Source organism: Pseudophryne corroboree, chromosome 8 (assembly GCF_028390025.1).
Source record: "Pseudophryne corroboree isolate aPseCor3 chromosome 8, aPseCor3.hap2, whole genome shotgun sequence".
Lineage (NCBI taxonomy): Eukaryota > Metazoa > Chordata > Amphibia > Anura > Myobatrachidae > Pseudophryne > Pseudophryne corroboree.
Genome location: NC_086451.1, coordinates 215,064,614 through 215,076,417, shown reverse-complemented (window position 1 = coordinate 215,076,417; position 11,804 = coordinate 215,064,614). Strand labels below are relative to the sequence as shown.

The window sequence follows — 11,804 nt, the reverse complement described above, 5'->3', positions numbered from 1 at the left end:
CTCGTCACAGCCGACCTAGAGCTTCATCAACAGAGCGACCAGCACATGAAAGGAAATACTGTTAGTTCCGCATCCAGTAGAAATCGTAATATGAATCTACCTAATATAATACACATATACACACATATCCTAACTATATATATATATATATATATATATATATATATATATATCTCATACAAATAAGCGGATTGTCCGGAACCGTCGGGTCCCAAGTGACATTAATGTGTTCTGAATGTGTATGACCATGTACTGAAATGCCCCAGATGTGGATCTAGCAGGAAACCTTATGGCCGACGGAAAACATAGTATTCGTCGACAGCAGGGAGTAGTAACCAGGCAAAAGAACATTCTTGCAACCCCGAGAGGTCCGAGGGAAGTATACCTAGATAATTTAAATAACGCTTCCCCCCATATACTACCATTTCTGTGCACGAGGTACAGATGTATGGAACTGTACCATACCTATAAATATATATATATACAGGTATACGGCAGTAACAACATGTTAATTTACACCCAGTAAGCACAGTCGGTGCCGACAGGGTCACCCGCATACTACTGTGTCTCCCAAACCGTGTTCACTTTTAACAAGCATACAACTACCGACCTGGTGATCCTGCCGAATCAAGTACCAACAGGTGTCGGCAAAGCCGACAGCGATCCCCACAACTATTTGTGACAGAGCACTCACGCATGTCGACACATGTTGACTAAAAAGCTATAGTGGGTATATCTGACAGGGAACACAGAGAGATATATGCACACAAATAATGATTACATGCCCATTATCTAACATAGTGCTATATTTCCATCTATATAGCACTAACACACTGTGCCCCCCCTCATGTGCACTATATTCATGCTTTTGGCGGGGACAAGGAGAAAATGGCGCTTATCTTTGTGTGAGGGCTAAGCCGCGCCCCTACTCGGCGCGCTTCAGCCCCTCTATGAAAATAATCATTTATACTGGGGGGGCGAGGGGGGGGGGGGTCCGTATACAGTGCCTCCGCACTGTATATACGTTTTAAGACACCCACACAGAGGTTTACATTGCTGCCCAGGGCGCCCCCCCCTGCGCCCTGCGCCCTTGCAAAGCCGTTGTGTGTGCTAGCAATGGCGCGCAGCGTGGCCGCTGGTTTACACTGGCGGGGGTTCGTACACGGCGCCCAGGCACCTAATATGCATATCCCCAGCAGATTAGATCCTCAGTAACTTGCTGCCCAGGGCCCTCCCCCCCAGCGCCCTGCACCCTGTGAGTGCCGTTGGTGTGTGGGAGCATGGAGCGCAGCTCGAACGCCGCGCTGTACCTCCGTTACTGAAGTCTTCTGCCGTCACTGAAGTCTTCTGTTCTTCACATACTCACCCGGCTTCTTTCTTCTGGCTTCTGTGAGGGGGGTGACGGCACGGCTCCAGGAACAAGCAGCTAGGCGAACCAAGTGATCGAACCCTCTGGAGCTAATGGTGTCCAGTAGCCTAAGAAGCAGAGCCCTTGAACTAAGCAGAAGTAGGTCTGACTTCTCTCCCCTCAGTCCCACGATGCAGGGAGCCTGTAGCCAGCAGGTCTCCCTGAAAATAAAAAACCTAACAATAAAGTCTTTAGAGAAACTCAGTAGAGCTCCCTTAGTGTGTGTCCAGTCACTTCTGGGCACAAAGTCTAACTGAGGTCTCGAGGAGGGGCATAGAGGGAGGAGCCAGTTCACACCCATTCAAAGTCTTATAATGTGCCCATGTCTCCTGCGGATCCCGTCTATACCCCATGGTCCTTACGGAGTCCCCAGCATCCTCTAGGACGTAGGAGAAACTTTATTTTGAAGTCCAAGGAAATATCATTCCTCTGCTCTGCAATAGGACTGGTAAAAAGAAGAAAAAAAGAATGACTCAGTTTTACAAACAAACATAAAGACTTCTCTAACTCTCCAGCTATGAGTAATCAAGTTAGAATTATAACTTGACTTCTGTGTGGGTGTGTGACAGTGCAGCTCCAAACACCACCTCAAGGGTAAGAACAACTCACCAGGAACATACAAGAAATACAGCACTCCAGGAATGTAAAAAGTAGGGGATGTATTGTTTAGACTTTGCATCCTTCAATACATAATAAGAGTAATAAAAACAAACATGTTTTAGGCAGCACATAAGGTGATTAAAGGCAGGTAATGTCTGAAACACATAAGTTGCATGGTAGCATAGTGGGTAACATTACTGCTTCACAACATGGAGGTCAAGAGTTCAATTCCTGTCCAAGGCCCTCTGTGTTAAGTTTATATGTCCTCTTATATTTGTGCAGGTTTAATTTGGGTGCTCTTGCTTCCCCCCACATTCCAAAAACGGGTGGCACTCGTTACACCGGCTGTTGGGATCCCGGCGCTCAGCATACCTGCGCCGGTATACTGACAACTTTTATCCCTCTTGGGGTGTCCATGACACCCCTGGAGGGAGAATAAATAGCGTAGCGAGTGCAGCAAACCCGCAAGGGGCTCTTTTGCACTCACCCCGCTGATGACATTGCGGCTGTGTATATCCATGTAGAGGGAGTATAAACTGGGGCACTGGGGCATATACAACAGGAACGACAGCATGTTCAGAAGCGGGAATTATAATGACACAATTTGGTGAGAGTTACAAGATGTCTTCCAGCACAATTCACAAGAAAGTTAGTGGGATGTGGGAGGGTGACCTGCTCTCCCACATTAAGCACAATGCAGAAGTTTCCCTGACGTCCCCAAGAGAGTAGGCAAATGTGGTTTACTACACAGACAGTACTACAGTGAGCACGGCTGTTATATGGCTTCAGGTAATCACAAGTATGGGGCTGGTTAGCAAGGGAGGAACTTATGGCCCAACCTGTTGTACAGGTTACAGGGAACGCTAACTTTGGTACCTACTATTCCATTCAGTTGGCATGCATGATTACCTCTTTCCCTAAATAGATACAAGCAGTGGCGTAACTAGAAGTTTTTCTCCCCCAAGCCAAAAAATTCTTCGGCGCCCCCCCCCAATCCCCCATCCCCCATAATTGGCACTATGAAAGGGACCAAAAGGGTATGTGGCTTCGTTGGAATGGGCGTGGCTTTGCAAAAATGGGCGTGGTATTGCAGGAAAAGACTTCCTTATACCCCCAGTTTTGCAACCTGCACGCCCAGACGTTAGCCACCACTGGAAAGAAAAATAATCCTGATTCATGCCCCTTACATTATTTGTCATTTTTCCTCCTTATAGTAATGCCCAGTATACATTATGCCACATACTGCAATGGCCCTTAGACATTATTCCACGCACAATAATGCACATGACACAATATGCACACACCATAATGCCCCCGACACATTATGCCACACACCGTAATGCCTGTGACACATTATGCCACACACCGTAATGCCTGTGACACATTATGCCACACACCGTAATGCCTGTGACACATGACGACAGGAATCGCAATGCCCGTTATACATTATGCTATACTGCAATGCCCCTGATACATTATAGCACATACAATGTCTGTGCACATTATGCCACGCACCGTAATGCCTGTGACACATTATGCCACACACCGTAATGCCTGTGACACATGACGACAGGAATCGCAATGCCCGTTATACATTATGCTACACACTGCAATGCCCCTGATAGATTATAGCACATACAATGCCTGTGACATATTATGACACACACTGCAATGACCCTGAGACATTATACCACATACCACAATGCCCGTGATATAGTATACAACACACAGTAATGCCCGACACATTATGACACATACCGCAATGTCCGTGATACATTATGCCACACACTGCAATGAACCTGAGACATTATACCACATATCACAATGCCCGTGATATAGTATACCATACACCATAATACCTGTGACACATACCGCAATGCCCGTTATACATTATGCCACACTGCAATGCCCCTGAGACATTATACCACATACCACAATGCACGTGATATAGTATGCCACACACCGTAATGCCTGTGACACATTATGACACACACCGCAATGTCCGGTATACATTATGCCACACACCGTAATGCCCATTACACATTAAGTCCTACAGTAAGGCTTCTAATTACTTTTAAATTACCTGCTCGTTGCCAGGGGTTTCATGCTCTTGGTTCCATGCACGGTGCAGGGGTTTTCATGCTCAGGGTGTCATGCTCGTTGCCAGGTGTTTCATGCACTGGGTGTCATGCTCGTTGCCAGGAGTTTCATGCACTGGATGTCATGCTCGTTGCTAGGGGGTAGTGCTTGTTGCTAGGGCTGTGCTCCCAGTGCCACATATGTCCCCAGTGCCACATATTCCCCCACGGTGCCAGGTACTCACATGCCCCCAGTGCCAAATATAGCCCCCCCCCTCCCCCAGTGCCAAATATGCCCCCAATGCCAGATATTCCCCCACAGTGCCAGGTGCTCACGTGCCCCCAGTACACATGCAGTGCCATATATCCCCCTCAGTACCCCCCCAGTGCCATATATGCCCCCTCAGTGCCATATATGCCCCCACACTCCCCCCCCAGTGCCATATATACCCCCTCAGTGCCCCCCCCAGTGCCATATATGCCCCCTCAGTGCCCCCTGTGCCATACATGCCCCCTCAGTGCCATATATGCCCCCTCAGTGCCCCCTGTGCCATACATGCCCCCTCAGTGCCATATATGCCCCCTCAGTGCCCCCTGTGCCATACATGCCCCCTGTGCCATACATGCCCCCTCAGTGCCATAAATGCCCCCTGTGCCATACATGCCCCCTCAGTGCCATAAATGCCCCCTGTGCCATACATGCCCCCTCAGTGCCATATATGCCCCCTCAGTGTCCCCTGTGCCATACATGCCCCCTCAGTGTCCCCCCCCCCCTCGCTGCTGTGAAGGAGGGACAAGGAGGGCACAGCGCGCGCCTCTCTCATGTCCCTCCTGCATCTCCGTCTCTCTGGTCTAATAAAGGAAGTGCCGGTTCGTGAGCCAATCAGAGCTCACGAACGGCACTTCCATTATTAGACCAGATGGACGGAGACGCAGGATGGACACTGGAGAGGCACGCGCGGCGCGCTGTGCCCTCCGTGTCCCGTTACAGCAGGGAGGGAGAGGAGACAGCAGATTGACATGCGGACGCTCGTCCGCATGTCAATCTGCTCTAAATCAGTGGCGGCGCCCCCGCAGCCCCTCGCCCCCAAGCCACCGCGAGGGCTGCGGGGGCAGTAGTTACGCCACTGGATACAAGTCAAAATATCATGGGTGTCCATGACACCCATATAGTGGGAATAGAACCTGTGGCTCCGTTCCGCTCGGCTTCCCGACCTCCCATGCCCTACCAGCCGGCATTCTGGTGGCTGGGATCAGTATGCTGATCGGTATGATGTACGGCCCTTTTGAAGTTTAGGGGGCCTGCGAAGTAAATCAGGTTGCCTATCACGGTTAGGAGGAGATGTACTAAGCCGTGGAGAGGTAAAGTGGAAAAGATAAAGTACCAGCAAATCAGCTTGTTATTTTTTTAAACATAGCCTGTAACATAGCAGTTGGTGCTAATTGGCTGGTACTTTCTCTCGCTCCACTTTATCGCTCTCCGAGGCTTAGTACATCTCCCCCTCAGAGTGTACATGGTTTGTGGTCATAGTGAATGGCTCCCTTTAACCCTGTGCCTCCCAGTGCAGAATTAGGCATACATCAATATAAGTTTATGGTTAATGGATGCATTTTAAATATGTACAGTACATGAGTGAGGCATTTCTCTGTATACATTGGATTTTAAGTAGATTCCCAGGTCAAAGAAGACGACAAAATAAAAAATAAAAAAAATACATTCCAAATCTTGTTATCTAGTCACATATAGTAATTGATGGACGTTTACTGGTTAATCTGCACTTTAACCACTTATGGCGGGATGACAGCTTCTCTCCCTGGAACAGTCACAGATACTGTAGCTGCAGATGTGTGCTCTTCCAGCATATAGTCAGCAGCACTTCCTGGAGGAAGGAGCTAGGAAGCTGAGAGCCCAGGTTGCTGTCACTTTAAGAGGAGAGAAAGGCTGGAGAGGAGGAGGCGCCTTTCCAGCCACGGCTGCTCGAGCTCAGGAGGAGGCACAGGGAGTAGGGAGATCTTCCTGGCTGGTAGGAGCTGCTGCTGGGGACCTTGTCACAGTCTCACCTGCTGGACCTGCATCTAGTATTCCCGGCTGTGGAGACACAGACATGAGAGCGATATATGCTCCCCTTATATCCTGCATCCCTGCGCTGGTTGCCTGACACAAAAGACCCGAGAGACCCCTGAGCCCAGCATCGTCCTTCCTCCTGCGACTCTCCTCATTCTGCACAGACCCTGGGAAGCAGCAGGTCTGCACAGCCTTTGTTCCCCATCAGCTCTGTGCTTGTGTATGTATTCTTATTATTGCTGCAATACAGCAGCAGTGTTAGCTAAGACGTGTGTACTAGGCAAGCATGGGCTCCTGAGCATCAGGAAGGCAGACCATTCATTGTACAGGCACGGCATGTAGGGCTGCTGGCAGGATGGGCTGTTTATCTATTGCTGGGATCATTTAGGAATAGCTACAGAAGCGTCAGGGACAGAAAAGCACGTTTGTCATTGGGTGGTATGGTGGGTGTTATGTTGTTTCCTTGACTTACATGTTGGAGAGGAGACTGTATATAGGGGTACTGATGCAGCAGAAGCATAGCATGGAGAGGAATATTTTTATCACATTGATTAGGGAATTGGGGTGAAGTGGACACAATCCAGTCCCAGCTCTCAGTGCTTGTTCTGGTGATAATACTCTCATCACTGAATGGGGTTTTTCCATATGTGCTTAGATGAATCCCTGAATGTTAGATCCCTACTTTAAGTGATTTGCAAATGATCTTTATGTTTATATCCTGTAAGAAGCTATTCTTCACATGCATTCCTGTAGTGGAACAGTGACTTTATTAGCTTATATTTATTGAAGCTATAATGTCAAATGTCTTCCTGGTGACCTGTTTAGGTGCACCTGCTCAGCAGCCAAATTGTGCCCCTGGGAATTATTTTAGAATGTTGGTTACTGTGTATGACATGAAGTATTTTTTTTTTTTGTCTTTTTTTTAAAATAGTGTTTGTTTAGAATGTGACTTTAGCCCCAGGCTGGTCTGTGGCAGGGCTACCACACTTTGGGATTGACGTAGGGCAGTACAGATGGTGTAATAGTTAGCATTACTGCCTCACAGCACTGAGGTCATGGGTATAATTTCCATCATGACCCTAACTGTGTGTAGTTTGTATATTCTCCCTGTGCTTGCGTGGGCTTCCTCTGGTTACTCTAGTTTCCACCCACAATCCAAAAATATACTGGTGGGTTAAATGGCTCCCAACAAAAAAATGAACCCTAGCGTGAATGTGTGTCTGTGCTTGTGGTAGAGAAAATAGATTGTAAGCTCCACTGGGGCAGGGACTGATGTGAATGGCCGAATATTCTCTGTAAAGCGCTGCGGATTATTATGGGGCAGATGTATTAAGCCTGGAGAAGTGATAAAGCAGTGATAAGTACAAGATGATAACGCACCAGCCAATCAGCTCCAATATGTAAATTGACAGTTAGGATCTGATTGGCTGGTGCGTTATCACCTTGCACTTATAATAATAATAATAATAATAATATTATTATTGTCATTATTGTTATCACTGCTTTATAACTTCCCCAGGCTTAATACATCTGCGTATGTGTGCACTATTTAAATAACTGATAATAATAATGTATGAAGCAGTGAAAAAAGTGAAGAGGACCAGTAGTGAAGTTGCCATAGCAACCAATCACCTTCCAAATAGCATTTATCAAATACATTCTATATAATGATAGCAAGAAGCTGATTAGTTACATAGAATGTGACAGCAGATAACCACTTGGCCAATCTAGTCTGCCCATGTACTTGCACACTAGGGTTCATTTTTTGTTGGGAACCAATTAACCTACCAGTATATTTTTGGATTGTGGGAGGAAACCCATGCAAGTACGGAAAGAATATACAAACTCCACACAGTTAGGTCAATGGTGCGAATTGAACCCATGACCTTAGTGCTGTGAGGCAGTAATGCTAACAATTACACCATCCATACTGGTTGCTAACCATTACACCATCTGTACTGGTTGCTATGGACAACTTCTCCACTGGTCCACTTCTACACTCTTTTTTCACTTTGTGACCCATCAACCTGATTGTTGCTTATTCTTGTCTCTTTAGAAGGACATAAATTAAATAAACTTCCTTGGTTTTAGTTATTGGATTGTAATAATATCCTAAAAGATAATAATTCATGCTAATCAAAGCCTCTCCTGTTTTTGTCGAACTGTGAGAGCATGCTGATATATGTAGCTCAACGTGTTTCCTAGAGGCCTAGTTTCTTTAATGTAAATATGGCAGTCAATCCTCTGAACAGTACTGTTTCTGAGCACTGCTGCATTATAACATGGAGGCACAGCAGGCCATCTATTTTTGTTCACAAAAGCATTTACCATAGCTTTCTGTGTAGATTGTGAGAATGCTCTGTTTACTAAACATTGGAAAGCTTAGCTTTTCAATGCTGTCGTCCATTAGCGTATGCAATCTTTAGATGGCGATAGCTTATTCTGTCTATGGAGACGGTAGACTGACCACTCCTCCCCCCCACAATTGTATGCACGTGTGCGGCTGAGCATGTGTTTTATGTACATCCAGGAAATAATAGTATTTTAATACCTACCGGTAAATCCTTTTCTCTTAGTCCGTAGAGGATGCTGGGGATGCTTCAAGAACCATGGGGTATAGATGGGATCTGCGGGAGACATGGGCACTTTAAGACTTTAAAAGGGGTGTGAACTGGCTCCTCCCTCTATGCCCCTCCTCCAGACTCCAGTTATAGGAACTGTGCCCAGGGAGACGGACATTTCGAGGAATTTATTGTTAAACCACGGTGAGCATTTTACCAGCTCACACCTCCAGTATGCCGCAGAACGTGGCATTCAATAGAATACCAGCCGTCGGCATGAAGAATATACAGCAATACGCTGACATAAAACCGTAACACAACCTATGTGTGTAAACACAACCAGTAACAGCATAACGCATGCTATGGCCTGAATATCGTCAGCAACAGGCTGACTTAAACACAATACACAATGTGTGTAAACATACCCAATGACTGCAGATACAGTACGCACTGGGACGGGCGCCCAGCATCCTCTACGGGCTAAGAGGAAAGGATTTACTGGTAGGTATTAAAATCCTATTTTCTCATACGACCTAGAGGATGCTGGGGATGCTTCAAGAACCATGGGGTTTATACCAAAGCTCTAGGGCGGGAGGGTGCGGATGACTCTGCAGCACTGATTGACCAAACAAGAGGTCCTCCTCAGCCAGGGTATCAAACTTGTAAAACTTTGCAAAGGTGTTTGATCCCGACCAAATAGCAGCTCGGCAAAGCTGTAATGCCGAGACCCCTCGGCAGCCGCCCAGGATGAGCCCACCTTTCTGGTAGAATGGGCCTTCACCGATTTCGGTAACGGCAATCCCGCCGTAGAATGAGCCTGCTGAATCGAATTACAGATCCAGCTTGCAATAGTCTGCTTGGAAGCAGGAGTCCCAATCTTGTTGGGATCATACAGGACAAACAGAGCCTCCATTGTCTTAATCTGAGCCGTTCTGGCGACATAAATTTTCAAAGCTCTTACTACATCGAGAAACATCGATTCCGCCAAGGCGTCAGCAGCCACTGGCACCACAATAGGCTGGTGTACGTGAAACCACTTTTGGCAGAAATTGCTGACGAGTTCTCAACTCCGCTCTATCTGCATGGAAGATTAAATAGGGCTTTTGTGAGACAAAGCCGCCAATTCGGACACCCGCCATGCGGATGCCAAGGCCAACAGCATGACCACTTTCCAAGTAAGGAATTTCAACTCAACCTTATGCAAAGGTTCAAACCAATGAGATTGAAGGAATTGCAACACCACTTTAAGATCCCATGGTGCCACAGGGGGCACAAAGGGAGGTTGGATGTGCAGCACGCCCCTCACGAAGGTCTGAACTTCTGGAAGGGAGGCCAATTCTTTCTGAAAGAAAATAGATAAGGCTGAAATTTGTACATTAATGGAGCCTAACTTTAGGCCCGCATCCACACCTGCTTGCAAAAAAAAAAAAAAAAAAAGGAGCAAATGCCCCAGCTGAAATTTTTTTGTAGGAGTCTTCTTGGATTCACACCAAGACACATATTTTCTCGAAATACGGTGGTAAAGCATCGCTGTTACTTCTTTTCTAGCCTGAAGCAGTGTGGGAATGACTTCACTGGGAATACCCTTTCGGGCTAGGATATGGCGTTCAACCGCCATGCCGTCAAACGCAGCCGCGGTAAGTCTTGATACCCGCACGGTCCTTGCTGTAACAGGTCCTCTCGTAGACGAAGAGGCCAGGGATCTTCTATGAGTAATTCTTGAAGATCTGGATAGCAAGCCCTCCTTGGCCCGTCCGGAACAGTAAGGATCGCCTGAACCTTTGTTCTTCTTATGATCTTTATCCCTTCGGAAAGAGTGGAAATGGAGGGAACACATAGACCGACTGAAACACCCATGGCGTCACCAGGGCGTCCACCGCTATTGCTTGAGGGTCCCACTACCTGGAACCATATCTCTGAAGTTTCTTGTTGAGGCTAGGCGCCATCATGTCTATTTGAGGTATTCCCCAAAGACTTGTCACTTTTGTGAAAACCACTTGATGAAGACCCCACTCTCCTGGATGGAGATCGTGTCTGCTGAGAAAGTCTGTTTCCCAGTTGTCTACACCCGGAATGAAGACCGCTAATAGAGCGTTTACATGCCTTTCCGCCCAGCGGAAAACTCTTGTGGCTTCTGCCATTGCCGCTTTGTTCTTCGTTCCGCCCTAGCGGTTTACTTATGCCACTGCTGTTAAGTTGTCCGACTGAATTAAGACTGGCAGATCGCGAAGAAGATGTTCCACTTGCAGAAGGCCGTTGTAAATAGCCCTTAATTCCAGAATGCTTATTGCAGACAAGCTTCCCGGCTTGACCTTTTTCCCTGGAAATTCTTCCCTTGGAAAGACTACTCCCCAGCCTCGGAGACTTGTATCCATGGACACCAGGATCTGTAAACGTCGGTTTACTTACAGGACTAAAAAGCATATACCTTAAACACACTTGATACACTTTAAACCTTAGCTGCTGGGACCGCAGTAATTAACCTTTCACCTTTATTTCTCTGACGTCCTAGTGGATGCTGGGAACTCCGAAAGGACCATGGGGAATAGCGGCTCCGCAGGAGACTGGGCACAACTAAAGAAAGCTTTTAGGTCACCTGGTGTGCACTGGCTCCTCCCACTATGACCCTCCTCCAAGCCCCAGTTAGATTTTGTGCCCGGCCGAGATTGGATGCACACTAGGGGCTCTCCTGAGCTTCTAAAAAGAAAGTATATAATTAGGTTTTTTATTTTACAGTGAGACCTGCTGGCAACAGGCTCACTGCAGCGAGGGACTAAGGGGAGAAGAAGCGAACCTACCTGCTTGCAGCTAGCTTGGGCTTCTTAGGCTACTGGACACCATTAGCTCCAGAGGGATCGACCGCATGGAACTGGCCTTGGTGTTCCGTCCCGGAGCCGCGCCGCCGTCCCCCTTACAGAGCCAGAAGCAAGAAGAGGTCCGGAAAATCGGCGGCAGAAGACATCAGTCTTCACCAAGGTAGCGCACAGCATAGCAGCTGTGCGCCATTGCTCCTCATACACACTTCACACTCCGGTCACTGAGGGTGCAGGGCGCTAGGGGGGGGCGCCCTGAGCAGCAATAAAAACACCTTG

At 47.4% G+C, this 11,804-nt stretch overlaps 1 protein-coding gene across 3 annotated transcripts in view; it reads left to right on the top strand.

The window, feature by feature from the left end:
• Positions 1–5,990: 5,990 nt before the first annotated feature.
• The window catches only part of OPHN1 (oligophrenin 1), a 584,093-nt gene continuing 578,279 nt past the window's right edge, over positions 5,991–11,804 (top strand). Inside the window, exon 1 of one of the 3 annotated variants that reach the window (XM_063937075.1) lies at positions 5,991–6,332. The gene's annotated coding sequence lies outside the window, so the exon portion shown is untranslated. Of the gene's footprint in view, positions 6,372–11,804 lie in introns of all 3 variants that reach the window. The other 2 variants (XM_063937074.1, XM_063937076.1) reach the window with 2 other exon arrangements.